Genomic DNA, 19,924 nt, shown 5'->3' with positions numbered 1-19,924 from the left:
TAGGATGTGAGTCAATGTGTGAAGAACCCCGTCTCCTCGGATTAAAAGCGCGGAGTTAGAGTAGAACCCATAGCCCCCTGGTAGCAGCAGATTTTTTGGCGGATGGAGTGGGGGAGGGTTGCACGTAATATTTCGTTTATACTGTAGGAAAGTTCAAGTCCGTGCTTCTGAAGTAAGACATGGATGCCGAAATATTGAGGACAGCGACAGAGTGCTGAAAACAACTTTTCCCACCCTCTTTTTTACTTTTTTTACTAGCGTTTTGGATAAGATTGATTGATTATTTTTTTGTTTCAAGTCCACTTTATGCACAGGAAGGCTAATCGGGTTTTGGATAAAAGTATTTACATTTTGAAGGCATAGTTTCCCTTCCCTTGTAGGAATAATGCGGTGAATTCAGCACTCCTACATAAAAGTAAAACATTTTACCAGTATTCTTTAGGTGAGCCTACCTACAAAGATTTAATTTTCCATAATTGTAATTGCTAGTCAGTTAACAAAGCATACACCCTTAATCCACCATCGTGGAATTAACATTTCTTTTCGCATGCATATCTCAAAGTTCGACTACAAAAACACAATTAATTGACTTGGTGTTTTAAGTCCACTTTATTCACAGTCAGGTTAATCGGGACTGGACCTACAGTTAAAATTGGGATCCGAACCACTAGTGCCTCCACCGGGTATCGAACCCGGGACCCCTTGATTATACAGAAACACAATAACCGGAAGTATGGGAATAAATAATATTCACCCATGAAACCGCAAAATCAAGTTAAGGTTTTGCAACTGAGGTGGTGAATGCTCCGTGCAGACTTGAAGACGCCACTTTTCATCTTCCCGGTTATATCGTTTACGTGTCGGGAATCACTCCCGGAAGCACAAGGTATTTCAGTTCGGCTCTGTGACTGGATTGTTAGCGTAGCGTGCCACAAAACACGGTGTCCTAGGTTCACATCCCGGTTAAAAAACCTGGACATGAAGTTGTGTTTGTTCCAACCGTCTGTTTCATCATCCATCCTAGCCTTCACATTATATGCGACATTTGCATGAAGACACAACATTTGCTGCTGTTATCTACTTATTGATTTGATTAGTTTACATCTCGCTTCTGTCTCTTTTGGTCACGCGAAGATTAGGGTGCAATTGAAGCCAGGCAATGACGAACACGCATGGGCGGTTAGCAACACACAGACTGAGTGTGAGTCTAGACGCCAAAGCCCCGTTTGTCTGCAAAATGCACACTCTGTACTAATAGCACTTGTATAGTTTAAAATATCGATACATCTGATTAAAAATATTCATTAAACTTCGTTGTCCTTTAAAACTGCCACTTTCAATATATATTTCGCCATATAACACAAATACCGCAAACGCACTAAAGGAAAACAATAGCCACACTGGACGCGAACCAAGAAACAAGGATGTTGATTTCAGCCTTCAATATCTCTCCACTTGACTTTTAATTGTTGGCATTCAAAATGTTTACATTCTTATTTCGAGGAACAATTGTTTATATTCGAGCAATAAAATTGTACATATTGTTTGTATCACGTGACCTTTGAAAATATGGTCATGATGTAAGAACTTATTTAAGCGCTAGATACTCCTTCGTTCATGAAATTAGCAAGGAAAAGGATTTGACATGTTCTATTCTGCTATTATAACAACGTTAAGACATTTTAATAGTCCATGGTCTTCTTCACTTCTGCTCCTTCAGCTTCTCATTTTTGTGCGGCCCTAGGTATCTAGTACCAACCCCCCGCCCCCCTTCCTTGAGTCCATCGTGTCATACCTAAAAGAGACGTTGTCATTTAGGCGCTTGAAGGAAAGTCATCCCTTACACCCCGCTCCTGTTTGTGGGTAATATTCCCACCCTTTCAGTGGCGTGCCTATAAATGTAGTAAAGGGATGTGAGCATAAGGAGATTATGAGTTATTTCTTACCACTCCTAGATCATGCATTGTTTTCCTAAATTTGACGTTTTCTTAAAAGGAAAGTTGCTCTAAAACCCCTTTTACGAGTAGATAGGCAGCTGTTCCATAACTTTCCAGCTGGCATATCATAACCAAGTGACAGAATTCGGCTCTGTTTAGCGTGAAACACAATACAAGCTGACGTAGTAGTTAGGATAACAGACTGATTCTTCAATATTTTCCCGCTCATCTTATCAATTAATCATCTATATAACAGTCACGATGAATAAACTCCGTGGCGAAACTGCCCTTGAATAACAAACGCCTGTTGATTGGTTGACACGTGATCAGAACATCGAATCGCATTGCCGCTGTTATCTGGTTTTCTCGATCGGATCCCACTAATTCACGTAGCTTCCCAACTGGCTTCAAGAGCCAGAAATGTTCGAGCTCCCACCGGTAAATAAATCTGTTATCACGCTAACTTGATTTCTTAGTTTACTTTATGCTAAGATGGGCTAATCAAGACTGGACCTACAGTTTAAAGTTGTATCCGAACCACTGTGTGTCTCCCCCGGGTATCGAACCCGGATCTCCTTGATTACAGGCCGAAGAAATTACCACAACTACATAGGGTTGGCCGTATATGTTAGGCAATAACCGTTCGACTGCTTCAAAGCACTTTGAAAATCGTGGGTTGAGTACGGAAATAATATTGATAAAGCAAACACAGTTACAGTACCTAATCTTTGCAGTAATGAATTACCAGTAAATCTTTTGAACAAACCAAAGAAAAGTTTCGCAAAGATACTCCGTCAGCACTGAAAGATGGGTCAAACGTTTCTTTTGTAGCATTTTGACTATCTATTCCGTCCGCACCACCTGACACAGGTCTTCTTGTACTGCATGTACAATGTAGTTTGGCGAAAGGAAAAAAAAGCACGCAGTTCTTATCGCTTTCTTGCAGGAAGGCAAAGTGACAGAGCAGAAACGTTTTTCATCCTCTTAGCTTCTTATTTCTTACACAAGGCATGATTTTTCCTGCATTTACTTGGGTCTCCCCCATGGCGCAGTTGTAGCGTCGTCGCCTTGTAATGAGAGGTCCCGAGTTCGATACCCAGTGGAGGCACACAGTGGTTTGGATCCCACTTTAAACTGTAGGTCCAGTCCCGATTAGCAGAAAGTGCTATTCAAACACCAAATCAATCAATCCTGCATTTACTTGAAAGGTGAAAACGTATCAGCTGCAAAGGACGGAATTAGCCGAAGAATGATTGAAAGTCGAACTTCAGCTAAGAAAAATAGAGAGAATGAATTTGATGTTTAAGCTTGACCAAGATGAGAAAAATCCACTGGCCCTGTTATTTAATTTTCAACAATAAGGGAGCGGTCGGAGAGTGGTGACGCAATGAGCTCTTTACCATGTGATCCTGCCCCTGCGTTGCCAAAATGTTCAGCATTCTTCAACAGATGGTCGTCACCTTTATTCAGTGCTAAGCATTATCATTATGAACGTCACACACCGAAAGTCAAGATGTAATATTTATCGTTGTTGAAGCTTTTGATAACGAAGGAGTGAAGGAAACTGGCAACACGGCGGTACTCGGGTAAATGCGGAAGAGAGAGGAGAAAACAAATGACTGCCAGTGACGGATCTACATATTTTGGGCCCATGGCAAGCATCACTTAAGGCCCCTTCAATGTAAAATACAGAAGTATGTGAAAGGAAATGTCAAAACCTTTCTGCTATTCCGTTTCTTCAATGTATGTATATATTGTTCGTGCGTGCGGGCCCATGGAAAAATTTGATTTTGTTATTTAGCGTCGCCTACAGAGTGTGTCTAATCGCGACGATGAGGATGAGTGATGATAGGATGAAATTACGGAGTGGATGCAGCAACACTCGCAAAGAACAGCCATGCCCAGCAGAGATGCGAACCCGTTACCACTGGCGTCGTAAACTCTGTGCTAACCACTTCGCACGGAGGTTGGTATATCTCTGGATTTTTTACGGATAGTTTTAAGTCCATTTTTATGCACAGGTAGGCTAAATGAGACTGGACCTAACGTTTTAAAATGAGATCCGAACCACTATGTGCCTCCACCGGGTATCGAACAAGGTATACCTCTGAAGAGGAAGGTGGAATTGGAAAGGTAGAGTTTTGCAAAATCATGGACAGATGAAACTTTTGATAAGTCACTTATGAGAGATGTCTAAAGATAAAACTCAGCTGGGAATGATGGACCAATAACTGTTTCTTAATACATTTAATTCTACATTTGCTCGTTATTACTTTTAATTTGTCAAGCTTTGGGCTGGGTATGCAGTAGTGTTTAGGTAAGCAAATCATGTTTTGATGGTTCCCAACGTAAATAGTAATTTCGTTCTATCCACGGGATTTTCGTCCCTTGCTCCGCCTGTCTGTTGCAATTATTACTCATTCATTTTACAAACCATTCGTAATATTAATACTATGCAGGTTCTCTCCAAGAACCAAGTACGAAGGTTAACTTTTGCATTCCGAACTCAGTCTCCCTTTGTCTCGGGGGATTTACAATTTCAAATAAGGTATTCTTACTTTTCTTTGATTGTCGTTGTAAATACAAGATTTAGAAAAATAATAAAATAATAATATTACATTTAGAAAAACTGGGAATGAAACGTTCGACCACAGGTGAGTTTCCTAAGTAAACTGTCACAGAAAAACCAACGCTGTTATTCACTACGTTAATTCATAGTTCATAACTTTGCTATCCCGTTGTTGTTAGTTATTGCGAAAGAGAAAAGTATTTCACTCCGCAAAAGGGCAATCATAATTAATCTCTAATAATAATCGTCATGTTATATGTGGCATTAGGTATAATTATGTTGCCCGACCCTGTGGCCGAGTGGTTAGCACATCGCGCTGCGACGCCAAGGGTCCCGGGTTCGAATCCCGGTCAGGTTTGGTTGTTTGTAAATGTCCATTCATCAATTTCATCATTTCATCACTCATCCCCATCTTCGCAAATTAGCCAAGAGGCAATTTTTACGCGAAGTAAAATAAACTAAATCAATCAATCATGTTACACCTTGCTTGTAGCCCGAAGCGAAAATTAGATACCAGTCAAAATAATTCTTACGCACTACTCTCGCAGCCAAACCAGTGGGAGAAGGGGAACGACTGTAGATTACGGCAGCAGATAACACCCACTTGCGCAAGCAGTAGAAACACTCTGCCGTTGAAATATCGAATTGGGACGTTAGTACAGTCACTGACACTACTGGTTTGTAATTGTCCAATTGAAAGTCAATGAAATCGTTACAACCCAGAACTGTTCGTGACTGTACAGCTGTCATGATGCAAGAAAGGACAAGTACAAAGCATGTTTTTCTGGGATTCGAAACCTGAAACGTTACCCTTGCGCGCTGCACGTAAATAAAGACAGACTGGAAGTAAAATTTAGATCTGACATTTTTGTTAATCAGGTTCACCAGAATATGACGAAGAGAAACACTCGTGTTTTAATTCTTAGTTGAAGTTTGTTGTGAAGGAGAGAGTATAAGCAACATATCTTTGGTCTTTGGAAACACTCATGTAGTCTGCAGGTCATGCTAATTTCGTGTTAAAGAAAGGAACATACTAGTATTACATTTTCGGGTTAGTGTACTATTTTTTTTATTTGTCCCTAAGTAATTTGGAGTTCTCGATTATAATTTGCCTGGTGCGTCTTTAGAGGCTCTCCCCGATGGTGTAGTGGCAACTTCGTTGTCTTGTAATAAAGATGTCCTGTGTTCGATGGAGACACATAGTGTTATGATTCAACTTTAAACTGTAGATCCACCATGACTAGCCTATTTCTACACAAAGTTGATTTATAATAAAAGCTCAAGTCAATTTAAATCACCTGGTTCGTCTAACCTATTATGCACAAAACATCAAGAAAAGATAGGACAGCTCTATTATTCAGAAATCCTGGTAACGACGAATTGTCCATCGCCAGAGGTGCCAAGGGGGGCACTTCCTCCCTTTTTTTGCAACTTTTATGCTAAACCTTATATACGAAGGGAAACTAAACTGTCCTTGCCACCTTCCCCCCAGTTTTGGCATCTTTCCCCCCGTTTTGGCACCTTGCACCGCAGTTTTGGCGCCCAATTGCCGCCACTATCCATCACCATTTTCATTCAGTCTGTATTACACAGTGTGATAATAATAAATTGAAATAATGACATCAATAAGCAGAGGCCATTGCCCGCTTCGAACTAACGTAGTTTACTCCTAAAAACAACATAGGATGTACAATAGAATGAAAATGTAATGAAAATAGCGTTGGGCAATTTTCCTACCATTATGTTTGTCGTTGACTGTGCCTTGGAAGTGTCAATCCAAGAATAAAATGCGTAGGACAGCCAGTTATGGATTTTAGATACCAGGTTTCGGTGTATCGAAATACAGGTCACATCGAAGATGCAGAACATATTTGTTTGATGCCAATACTTGGGGGTCTGCTATATTGATATTTCCAGCAGCCGTAATAAGTATCACGTTTCTTACAAGTTGTATTTATATTGCAATCAGACAACGTCATGCATTTCTGCACTTCTGTGGGTCCAGTTCCGATTAGCTTATCTATGCATAAAGTGGCCTTAAAATACAAACTCAAAACTAAAAATATATGATGGGTGAACGTGCGTTCGTTTTTTTTTTTTTTACTAAATTGGGAATCAACGCAAAAGGGATAAGCTTTATGAAAATAATGCAACTTTAGACAAATTAAGTATTACTTCTATTTATACTAAGTAATTTTATGGCACTTTTGTTTGTATTGGGTTAACCGTGACGATCTTATATACTTCTAAACTGTGAATAATGTGAGTAATGTTTTACAAATATATTAGTTTAAGCGTATCCTTCTCTCACTGACTTTCGCCAGAATGCACAGTCAAACAGCTAAACCATAGGAAGGGGGAAAGGGGCGTGACTTTTCGTGATAGGCAAACGACGGGTCAATTTTCCATTTCGGCTTATTATAACAAACACGGGCCTGGAATCGCTTTTTATTTAACGTGAAGGGGGACGGACAGTGACCATGTAAGTACTGCATAAAGCATGACGTCCACTGAGACGCGGAGAAACTCAGCAAATGAACACGACAGACCCGTTTCCGGCGTCTCAGTGGGCGATAATCTGTAACATAGCCTGCCAAAATTTTCGTGCTTCGGTTTCGCGCGTTTCACTGTAGTGGGCGTTACACCATTTGATTTAAGTAGAAGCAGACAGCAGATCTGTTGCCGGAAATTTCCATGTTTCACCGCGTCTCATTGGGCGTCAAGCTTCAGTCTCTTCCTTGTAACGCGATCAGCTAACCGCGTGGCTGAGCGAGCCGGTTTATGTTTGCAGGCAATACCATTGCAAATAGGAGAACTGAAAGGTCTGCACATGTAAATATGTTGTAGAAATTAATTCCATTCTAAGGTGTTAAAGGCATTGAAAGACATGAACAAAAATGTTAAAAAAAAAAACGCAAGTGGTGCTTGCTCAGCTTCCTTTACCGCACGCTTCTGAAAAAAAGGGGGGTGGGGGATGTTTTCCCAGTGCGTCTCGGTCATCAGTTGTGGCTCTTTCTACACAACTCAATCGCCCTTCTGCTACTCGCTGCCTGTTGGGGCAAAGAATATATACAAACCATAATAATATTAATAGTGATAATAATAAAATCGTCTTTACTAGAGCGGGCATTTTTCATCCGTTTCTAGCCCGACCCTGTGGCCGAGTGGTTAGCACATCGCGCTGCGACGCCAAGGGTCCCGGGTTCGAATCCCGGTCGGGCTTGGTTGTTTGTGAATGTCCATTCATCAATTTCATCATTTCATCACTCATCCTCCATCTTCGCAAATTAGCCAAGAGGCACAAAACGCGAAGTAAAATAAACTAAATCAACTCAAATCAAATCAAATCATCCGTTTCTATCATAAATATAACAATGAGTCGAAGTGGTTGGTAGATGAGAGCAAATAAATTCAGACGCGCACAAATATTCTCGTAGGGCCTAACGTTAGTGCCTCTACTCTTCAACCTTACAAGATATAAATGAATGTCACCATTAAAGAGAGTACTTTATGTTGGTTACCGAAGATACCGAAAATGTAGGTTCTCAGTATATCGATATTTAGAGGCCATATTTTCGAGTACAGATAACGGATATCGATGGTTTCAGCAACCGGCCTCCGTGGCGGAGTGGCTAGCACAGCGCGCTACGAAGCCAGGGGTTCCTGGTTCGAACCCTGGCCAGAAATTGGCTGTTTGTGCGAGTCTCTTGATCAATTTCATTAGGTTATATGATCACTCGTCCTCAACTCAATTAACCGTAGGTGGCAGAAAGCGAAGTAAAATAAACCAAATAAATCAATAGTTTTAACAGCACAAAATATATCCCCTTTATGTGACCATTTCAGGATATTTTTTTTAATTTTGCCTGCTTTACGGTGCACTATATACACCAGCAAGTTAAAAACAAGGAAATGAAGTAATTAACTCGAAGCGGATTACATAAAAAATAACTCCATCGTAGATTCCAGCCGAGGCCACTCCCTAAATATCGTGCCACAGTAACCATCAGCCATGGAATCACTTCTTGGTGAACAAGGGCAATTACATTAACATATTATTATTAATAATATTAACTAGAATAGGATTATACACAGTGGCGGCGATTATGGGGGCGTGGGGGTAGTTGCCTCTCCTCAAATTTTGGCACTTCTTGTCCCCTCAACTGCGTCCTCTAACGAAATTTCCTGACACTTCACTCATCTCCACTTCAAAAGCAATGGAAAAAAGAAATAAGTAAGTTAAGAATGGATGACCATAATTAGAGGCAAACCAAAAGAATGATCAGTTGAGAAGTCGACCCCATCCTTGAAATAATTTGATTTCGATCAGTCAAGTATGAGTTTTTAAACATTTAACAACGTTTTATATGAAAATCTTATATTACATGTATGCGTGCGTTTCGTTGGTTCTCTTCCTACCGCGCCCATTTGCCATTGCTTTCTCTGCAACGTAAAGGTTGGGGGACGTTCGAGATTCGAACCCGAGGCTTTGTCCAGATGTCGGCTCGTTTTGCCCCGACGGTAAAACTAAAAAAGTAGCTCCCTCTCCTATCAGGAGAAAGAAAACCTCGCGAAGTGACACCCCGGAGACTTCGTGACGTGAGGTGATGCTCATTACTAGGGCTAAAAGGGGCTAGAACATCACCCTAGTTGTTGCCATCAATGGCAGAATTGCGATCCAGTCCCATGTCTTCATCTTTGCTTATGGGCGCGAGAAATCCCCCCCCCCCTTTTCCTTTCTCTTCTCATTTCAAGTGCTGGAGAGTAAACTTATACCTTGCAAGAGTCAGTCTCAGAATATTACGAGAATAGAGTGAGTTTTAGATACCCTGGTTCAATATCTCGAACTACCGGTTACATCAAAGATGCAGAAAGTACCGGAAAATAACGAAGGTACCTTTTCGATATATCGATATTTCGTCGTTGCCAATACCTGAGATTCCGGAATTTTCAAGTAACGGTAAATCAATAACTCCACCATCTTTAAAAAGTATAACGTTTCTTATCATTCATATTTAATTTCAAATCACACACTTATACTTATGTACACATGTGGAGGTTGTGTGCCTGTGCAGTGCTTCTTTCGGAAGAAAGTATTCAGGTACTGTTTCTAAATTCGTAAGCAACACAAAAGGAAAATCCGAAGTTAATAAACAACTATTTATACTCGGTTATTTACAGCGCGTTCAATTTAAAATTGTACCTCAGTCCGTCCATTTACGAATACCTAACGCAATGCATTTCTTTGTTTGTAATGGTAACACGACGGCTGCATAGTCACGTAGCTTGGTGTGGAACTTAGAGGCAAGGAAATTGAAAAGGAAATTAATACTTACTCTCATGATGCTTTTCCGGTGGGTTCAATTTTAAATTGAACGCACTGTATATTTTACGTGGCTTTTCTTCCTGTTTTGTTAATCGCGACGATTTTACATTTAGGTACTCCAAATTAATAATTTTGTATATTCACACGTCAACCTGCCATTATCCTTCACAGTTATGTTTTTACTTTATCAGTGACTCACTGGCAATTGCCATAATACATAGTCGAACATCTAAGCAAAAAAAGGGCGAAAGAAAATATTATCGCACTGCGTCTCGGTTCTATTTAGGGGTGAAGCCGTTGCACATTACTCTATCGCGTCTGAACTGAATCTCCTACCTGCCCCAAAGGAACGATTGATTGATTATATTGCTTTACTTTACTTCTCTTTTTGTGCCACTTTTGGCTATTTTGCGAAGATGAGGATGAGTCATGATATGATGAAATTGATGAATAGACACTCACAAACATCGATGCCCAGGCCAAGATTCGAACCCGGGACCCCTAGCGTCGTAGCGCGATGTGCTAACCACTCTGCCTTCTGGGGCCGGCCCAAAGGAACGAGTAGAAGTGGTTAGTTATCTAATTAACTTACATATGTTTGTTGGACGAATAAACTGGTCGCTGCAGAAAATGGACATTGCTTTGCGTTGATTAAAAAGAGTCTCAAAATATTTTATCATATATACTTCATTCAAATTAGAAATCTCGTTACATAAGTTTCTACAAGCTTCATGCTTTTAGCGTCTTTAAATATTTTGGCTAAAGAAGAGTAGTTGGATAGCCTCAGGCTGAATTTTTCAAAAGAAAAGACGAATTGATCTAAAGTTAAAGTATTTTCTGATCATTTTTTAATGTATTTAACAGTTCTGTTGTACACTCAGCGGCGAAAGAAACAGTAGGCGAATTGTCCACCCCATTTTCATTCAGTCTGTATTACACATTGTGATGATACTGAATCTAAATAATGACGTCAATATGAAGAGGGCAATGCCTGCTTCGAACCAACACAGGATGTAGAATAAAAAGTAATGAAGATAGCAATGGACAATTTGCCTACCATTTCTTTGCCGTTGACTGTACAAAGTAAAACGAAAACACTCCTTGGTGGGTTCCTTTATTTTCCACAGTGGTCTTTCAGAACACCACAAGCGATAGCTAATGCTGTGCAACTTGCTTCTTGACCTCCCTTGCTGGCAGCGTCAGCTGAGTAAAGAATGGCGCCAGGAAGTCTCATCCCCCGGTCGGAAAAGCTACAGACGCAAAATTACGTTTGCATTCGCTGCTAGTCACTACGTACTTCGTTTTTGCCATCGTTGGTAATATCTGTCTATCATCCACTTATGAAGGATATAACTGGAGTCAATACATGCGAACTACAAAGCAAAACGAATGATTGGGGGGGGGGGGGGGTCAATGTTGTTTCATCGTTTACTTATTATACGTGTCAAAGCAAAACTTTGGTCAAACCACGCTTATCTGTGGTTTAACTTTGTTTTGAGTCCACGTTTTGCATGATAGGCTAATCGGGAAGGACCTACAGTTTAAAGTGGGATTCGAGCCTCTGATCAATCTGCCCCAAACAGGCATGAAAGTTCGATCTCGGAACCTCTTCATTACAAAGCGACAGCGTTGGGCATGAAACAATCAGGGAGGCCCTTATCTTTGAAATGGAAGGCAGAATATGGGTGTAACATCACCATACCGACTCTTCTTCGTTGCCTTGTAATCAAGGGGTCCCGGGTTCGATGCCCGGTGGAGACACATAGTGGTTCGGATCCCACCTTAAACTGTAGGTCCAGTTCTGATTAGCCTTACTGTGCATAAAGTGAACTTAAAACACCAACTCAATCAATCAATACTGACTCTTCTTCTTTTTGCTTCGTGTACATGGTGTGAAATCACTGGTTGAGGTTTACAAAGATCTTAATCTACACGTACGTGCGCGCTAATATGTATACGTATTTTAAATACAACATTACTAATTACTAAATCACTAAATATTTAAAAATAACATTATTAAATACATTTAAAGGATTTTTTTTTACTTTTATAAATATCAGATTTGCATCAAGTAGCAAACTGATTTCTTTACTAAGTGGTTAAAGATGTCAATTAACTTCAAAATTGTTGATGTACAATGAAACCGATGAAGGGGCACTCACAAATACCCATGCCCAGGCCGGGATTCGAACCCGGAACCTCAGGCATCGTAGCACGCTATGCTAACCACTCCTCCACGGATGTCGGCGTAACACTTGAAACATTGTGTTTAGTTTTTCTATTAATATAAATCAATTAGCTTTCATTCTTATATTTATTGTCCTTTCTTGTTTCACATTAATTGTGAATACATTGCTATTGCTGTAGATCTGTTAATGATCTTTTGAAAGATAGATTGTTGGGGAAATACCCCCATTGCACCTTGCCCTTGGACCTCTCCACTCCCAATAGTTCTCATGCACTATCATCCCCTGAGAAGAGATCGTTTCCAGGGATATTGAGCAATCGAGTGTTACGGTTAAAAACCTTCCTTCGTTTCACTTCAGGTGACAAGAAAATCGCAAAAAATCAAGTATAAAGAACAGATTGAACTGTTTGTGACATTTTGATCATTTTTGTAAGATTGTACGTGTAAGATGTACATGGTAAGATTTCACTTACCGTGGTTTGCACCAGAGCCCTTCATTTAATGAATTTATTTTGCCTATAATTTTAGTTTTACGTTCAGTAACTCAGGGCTGGACCTAAAGTTAACTTCTCAGTACGGACCTTCGGGTGCACGAGTTTGGGGTGGCAAAATGCATTATCTTATTTAAATCTTCTTTTCGTTAACATTCGTGAATTCTAGTGATAGTGAGTTGCATGTTATTGAGTAGGAAAGCAAGCAGAGAACAGCAATTTCAGGAAATCAGGCTGTGATTCAGCCCGTTGGAAAATTATTTCTCACTTATTGCAGACGATTATTTGAACAGAACATTTGATAACTTGCAGGAAACATCCCGTTTCTTCCGTTCTGTACGCCCTCTCATATCCACAACAAAATTATATGCAAGGTAATTTCGTACTTTGTAAGTCAGAAGTATATAACCTATACTGAATAAATGAATGAATACTGCATTTAATTTCTTTGAATATTGCTCATGTATTTGGGGAGTCTACAGACCCCACCCCCCACCCCCGGTACGCTCTCAGATAAAAAAATGTAGAGTAAAAAGTAAAGTTGTTGCGTGGAAATATGGCCATTCTATTCAATTGCTATTGCCTTCTGTTTGTAGACCGATTGATTATAAAAAAAAGTGTTTTCTAAACTTTTTTTCGAATAGCTTGCATTTTCTGCAGCTTGCGTTTGCAACGTATGACGTTGCAACCAGGAGACAGGACAACCTTACTGTCAAGCAGGCGATCTTGTTTCTCTGCTATCGGTATCTAAGGTTGCCAGACACTCATCTTTTATGCTTAACTTCGCTGCTTTTAAATAACGTTATTTTTTCAACATTAAAACATAAAGTTGGTTTACACATTTTAAATTGAGAATATTTCTGTTATACGTTTCGTGAAGCAATGCAGAGAGAACACGGGAGGGGGCGTTCTTAGTTCTCTCTCTTCCCACACGACCTGCATGTGTATCTGAGGCAGTGGCAACCATGCCCACTAAGTCCCTCGCCCTCGCAGACAAGGGATGGGGTGAAAACCACTCGGTGTTTTTAGATGTTATCTGTAGAAGCACTTCCCAGGTTTCTCTCGCTCTTCTTGTGTAATTTGCGAAAAGTACAGAATTCCTATGTTGTGCGTACAATCGAAGGCAAATGTAATAATAGACGAATTGCTCATCATTGTTAATTAAATCTGTTTTTCTCAATGTGATTTTGAAGGATCGGAATCCTCATACAGCTTCTTAAAAAAAAAGCCACTTTATTCACATAAAGCATACACCCCTTGTTTGGGAATGAATGTTTTATTTTTGTGTAGTGTATCGTGCAGTGGGTAACACTGTTGCCTTGTAATCAAGGGGTTCCAGGTTCTATTCCCTGCGGAGGCACATTGTGGAGTGCCTCTTTAAACTGTAAGTCCGATCTTAGCAAGAGGTTGACTTAAAACAAATTTTTAATTATTTTTTGTCATTTTTTGTCTTCATCATTTGTTCCCATCGTCGCAATCAATCAAAAGTGTCAGAGAGGAGACGTAAAATGAAGAAAGTTATAATACGACAAAGACGCTTTTCTGATGTCTTGGCTGATATTGAACAATTTATCAGAAGAATAATTCAATCTAGAGTTTGGTATCCAATGCAAATTACGCTAACCAAACCACTTAACGAAAAGTTCTTTCAGTAGGGGGAAAAGGAAAAAGAGAATGTATGAATTGATGTAATCTTAGACGTTTTTGTTTCAGAATGTATACAACCAGTATACAGTACTTACAAAAATGTGTATATTTTCACTATTTTATCGCTTGTGGCCACTGTGTTGCATGTTGCGCGGAAATCTCAAATCATTATTATATTTTCTGGAAATTGCACTCGTAAGTCCTATTGACCGAGATACATAATTTGTAAACACATGTAATAAGTTATCGTTAGAATTTGTTTTTAATCACTTTCTGCATTTCTAAGTACGTATTCTTTAATCTTGAATTCTGAGAATTCTTGAGATGCTCAAAGTTAATAACTTCTGCATTTGTTTTCTCATATCCCTACAAAACAGCTACTTAAGTTGACCGGACAAGGTTTTCAGTCAACTCAGTCGTGAAACAAACTGGACGCAGGGGTGTCCGGGGTTGTGACACGATGCTTGATGGGAATTACTGGAGGGGAAAACAATATTTGAGCTTTGATAATATAATACCAAAACGTTTAAACGTATGTTTATACTATTTCTACCACTTCTACCTAACTTCACACAAAAATGTGTATATATGCATGTGTGGTTGATTTGAATTGTTAATATAGTGCACTTTATGTACAGATAGGCTAATCGGAACGGGGCCTACAGTTTATAGTGGGATCCGAACCACTGTACTATGTGCCAGGACCTCTTGGCAAATCGACAACGGCCCGACCCTGTGGCCGAGTGGTTAGCACATCGCGCTGCGACACTAAGGGTCCCGGGTTCGAATCCCGGTCGGGCTTGGTTGTTTGTGAATGTCCATTCATCAATTTCATCATTTCATCACTCATCCCCAAATTAGCCAAGAGGCACTAAACGCGAAGTAAAATAAACTAAATCAATCAATCAAATCGACAACGTTGCAACTACACCATCGGAGAGGCCCCAGGTATTACGTGTGTGGCGTGTTGGAGCAGAGATTACTTGCGAAAGTCAAACTAACAAATAACCAAGAGCACGGTTCGATGCGCTAAAAAAAAGTGCAAAGTTTGTTTTGTTTATTTTTATGTTTCATAACATAAAGTGTTCTTAAATTTCCTTGGACAATCTTTTAATTTCAACTTCGGCAATGGAGATTTGAAAGATGCGCGGATCCAGAAACTGCCAGTTTTATTTTCTTCAGCCTTGGTTTCAAGTTTGGTCCTGAAAAATGGTTAACGGATTTGCGACCGCCCAAAGGGATGGTCTGATTTCTCCGGCCCATTTCTTTCAAGAACTTTTAAGAAATAGTCGGGCTGTTTGCTTTGCTTTATATCCTGTGTAAACTCACTTTTCTAGGGGCCACATATCTTCGCTTACCTACGAACATTTGAATCCTCTATTAAATCTGTTTGTAATTTTAAATCTCCTCTCCTTGCCTTCTTTCGTTTATTTTCGAATTAAACTTGCAATTTAACTACCAGGTTATTAGTTCTTACTAGTGTCGCACAATATATCGTCAATAAATTTCAGAACATCTATCGTGTCAGCGATATATCGTCACGACATTTGGCGATATTTATCGTGAAGACGATATATCGCCGCGGCAGGCCCCCGTGGAGGACTGGTTAGCACATCGCGCTACGACACTAGGGGTACCAGTTTCGAATGCAGCCTAGGCAGGGATGTTTCTGTGTTCATTTATCAATATAAGGACTAAAAGTGGTAAACGTTGTAAGTGTCAAAAGCGAAAGTGTTGTGAAATCGCATCGTTCCGCACATCAGCCGTAAGAACGTGCACGCTAGTGACCTCTTTACACGCCCTTTGAACTACTTAGAGAGCTACCAGCCACATTTCACGTTTATCACATTATAAAGCATGGCACGTTTCACAGTTTAACGTGGAAAAAGGTGTTTGAAGTATTGTGGCACTTACAGCGTTTACCAATTTTAGTCTTCAATTTTATCTCAATTTTCGAAAATAAAGGAAATCGATATATCACCGTTATCATTATACGTAAAAATATCGTATCGTCTGTGATGATGTTTTCGAGATATCAAATTTCCGATATCGTCCATTCCTACCTCTCTCTAACTCTAAAGTGGATTTCATGAAGTAAAATTTTATTTTTATAACAAGGGTACTGCTTCTGCATTTGTGCATGTTTTCACATTCAAATATCTTCGGTTGTTGCCACCTCGCCTTTCCTTCATGTTGGCTACATGCAGAGGATGCAAGATTGCTGGCGCCTTTAGCTGCGGCGGAGGGGAGAGGGATGCGTCACCCCACAAGGTAAGGAGAATGAAATACGTATATGTATGTTATTGAGTTTCTTTGTATTATATCCCGCCCGAAACAAAGTTAAAGTACCTACACGTGTGATTGCAAGTACGTTTAGTTCCACGCCTACGCGCATTTGCGTATTATTAATATAAGAAATGGTCGAACAGTTAACAGTGTTTACCAGTTTTCGATGTTTAACAAATGTAAAAGAATAATCATGCTTAAACGCTTTTCGAAATCATTTTAAATACAGATGTCTGAAAGATATGTGCAATCAAACCATGACCAGTATTAATGGAAGGACTATTATGCCTACTCATTTTATACAGGCACACTTTGTGCTTGGGGGAAGTGGGTGGTCTGACGAGGCACTTTCTGACTCTCCCAAATAAATCAACATTACATTCTGACCTCCCAGCAGCCTCTTACGGTTAACAACATTTTACTGTAGTATGCAATTTTAGACTAAATATTTGGTCAAAATTGCCTGTTTTACCCTCAATTTTGCAAAAAAATATTTCTTGCTTGCTTCGATTGTAATATAAACATTTCTACGCGTCACATTTTGAAAGAATTTGCGACCTATTCAATTAAAATGTTTCCTATATAGCTATTTCTATTTTGGTTATTTTACGTCACCGATCTATTTCGTGGATGAATCCAGACAATGATGTGGAATGATAAAACGTTGAAGGTAGAATTACGATGTCCATGACACCATATTATCGAGTCTATTCTTTAGATTTAGCTATACTTTGTATAACAAGTATTAATGCAATCTTTCAAACCAGAATTTTGGTAATAGTTTGAGACCCTCAACGCAACCCATGTACGCAATTGGATCTCCGACGCTGTTTTTCCTTGCTTGTGGGCTAGGGGACGTCAAGGAAGGGGAGGGAGTGGGTGACGCCGTTTTTGGCTGATTCCAGGGTTGTCGCTTGAAAGTACGGAAAGGGGGGAGACTATGCCATTCCTGTTTTCTCTGTGTTGTTACTATTTGAGGGCAATTGACCTGAAAGGGAATGATTGTCTACAGTCGGATTAAACATTATGGAAACTCGAGTTTGAGCTCCAATCAAAACATTAACCAGTAGAGCTACGTATTTAAATTTCGTCACAATTGGACCACAAGTTTTTTTAATTACAGAATCTCAAAGAGAGTGTAGTTTGGAAAACACCAAAAAAGCGGCATTTTATTTGGTTCTCACGAGGATAAGAAATTGAAGGCATAATTGAAAAAAATAGTTATTATAGCTTAATTCACAATTCAATAACTTAACTGGCTAATTTTTAATTCGAGAGCAAACTCGAGTAGCCATAATTTTGAATTGGACGGTAGTTCGGCGGAATCTTTCTTTATTGTTTCATTTATGACGCAGTGTTTGTGCAAGAGATCGTGATGATTAGATATAATGAGATATCGCTGTTCGGGAACAGCACATGTTAACGGCTTGTAAAGCAATCGCCTGTTCTCTGTCCCCTTAGCACATTTTAAGTCTTAGCGCCTTTCAACTCATTCAGCAAAGTGTCATGATGTTTTAACTTGATATATAAATAGCAGATATTAACATACTAATTAGTTTAATAATTTAAATGAATAATAGAAATATGGGTACACATAACACGTACGCAAAATTAAAAAGTATTTAATAAATTGTGTTTCAAATCGGAGAAACTTGAATTCAATTTATCATCATAATTATTTTCTTTCTTTCACTTTCCGATCTCGGAATGTAGTCTTGAGGCTTGGGCCCCCTCCTCTCGCAGTGCGGTGTGTGCGAAGTCACCTATACCACTAACACTGCGTATATTTTTCGGGCGAAGAGAGACAGCATAGAATTGTTGCAGTAATCAGGTCATCTTATCATATTATGTCCTATAACTCCACAGTCCACACTCCCGTGATATTCAGTCATGGCGCAATGCACAGGGAACAGCTGTACTTTACTGCATAGACAGGTCCCTAGCTTCCCCCTTCCCTGCATTGAGGGAGCTGCTGCTATGCCACTGGTCACCTCTGAAACCTACTTTGTTCTTTTTTATGTCTTATATTTTGTTCAGTTATAAGCCCACGAAATGATTCCCTGTTCAAAAGGGACGTGGGGGGGGGGGGGTAGTTATGGACTGTTAGGTTAATTTGTGCAGTTATGGACAGTACGAAGCTTTGTCGTTGGCCAGGCCACTGTTTTTTAGAAGTCATTTGTATTTGATATTTATTATTTATTTAAAGTTGCTTTTCTTCCATTTTTGGCAATTCACGACGATGAATCTTGATTATGTTAAATGGATGAAGAGAGACTCGCAAAACAGCCTCGTCCAGGCTGACGGGACTCGAACCCGGAGTGTACGATCACCCAACGCACTCAACAACAGAGTCGAACTTTTATAAATGGGGGAATTCATCTTTTCGCACCATATTTCTCAGGAAATTACGTTACGACTATGCGTCAATCAGTGAGTGAAAATATGAATATATGTTAATAATAAGTTGAGATAGGATTATTTGTGTGTAAAATATTTGTGTTGACGTAAGAAAGTGAAGAGAAAAAGCTGTATAGTTTGATCGGGTGAACAGGCTCTTTCGTTGCAGCTGTAAGGGATTAAGGGATTAGCGAGCAACCGATAAGTAGGTCAGTGGTACAAACATTGTTCGAACGTCGATCTCTCCTTCTCAGGACGAAGCAGCTGAAATAGGCTGGAATAAAATACTTGAGTGATGCGGCAATGAACTTTCTTATGAGGGAGCAATAGAATGTAGTTGTTTTTTTATGTGGTACCATATAGGCAAAATTAGAATAAAAAATTTGACATGTTGTATCATAATGTGGAGGAAAGTAAACGAACCATGAAAGAAATGAGCGTCCGGCTGGAAGATAAATTGGATAAGTTAGAAATTAAAGTATATTAATTGAAAGAGTAATGTAGTTTAATGTAGAAAGATAGGTCCAATGTTCCATTTGTAACATTTTGACTATCTACTCCGTCCGCAGTCAACCACCGGTCACAGGTCTTCTTGTACTGCATTTGACATGTTTAACTCAATGTAGTTCGGCGAAAAGAAAAAAAGAAGCAATCACTTCTTATCGCTATCTTGCAGGAGGGCGAGGGACAGAGCAGAAACGTTTTTAATCCTCTTAGCTTCTTACAGAAGGCCTGATTTTCCTGCATTTACTTGGGCCTCTTCGATGGCGCAGTGGTAGCGTGGTCGCCTTGTAATCAAGGGGCCCCGAGTTCGATACCGGATGGAGACACACAGTATTTCGGGTTTAAACTTTAGGTCCAGTCCCGATTTGCTTTACTGTGCATAAAGTGGACTTAAAACACCAAATCAATCAATCCTGCATTTACTTGAAAGGCAAAAACGTATCAGCAGCAAAGGAAGTGAATTATCCGATGTATGATTAGACGTCGAACTCCACCTAAAAGAAGTAGATATAATGATTTTGATTTTGATGTTAGAGCTTGAGCAAGATGAGAAATTCACTGGCGCTGTTGCAAAATTGT

The sequence above is a fragment of the Lepisma saccharinum genome, chromosome 2 (assembly GCF_977018435.1).
Source record: "Lepisma saccharinum chromosome 2, izLepSacc3.1, whole genome shotgun sequence".
NCBI lineage: Eukaryota > Metazoa > Arthropoda > Insecta > Zygentoma > Lepismatidae > Lepisma > Lepisma saccharinum.
Note: the sequence above shows the minus strand (reverse complement) of the source record.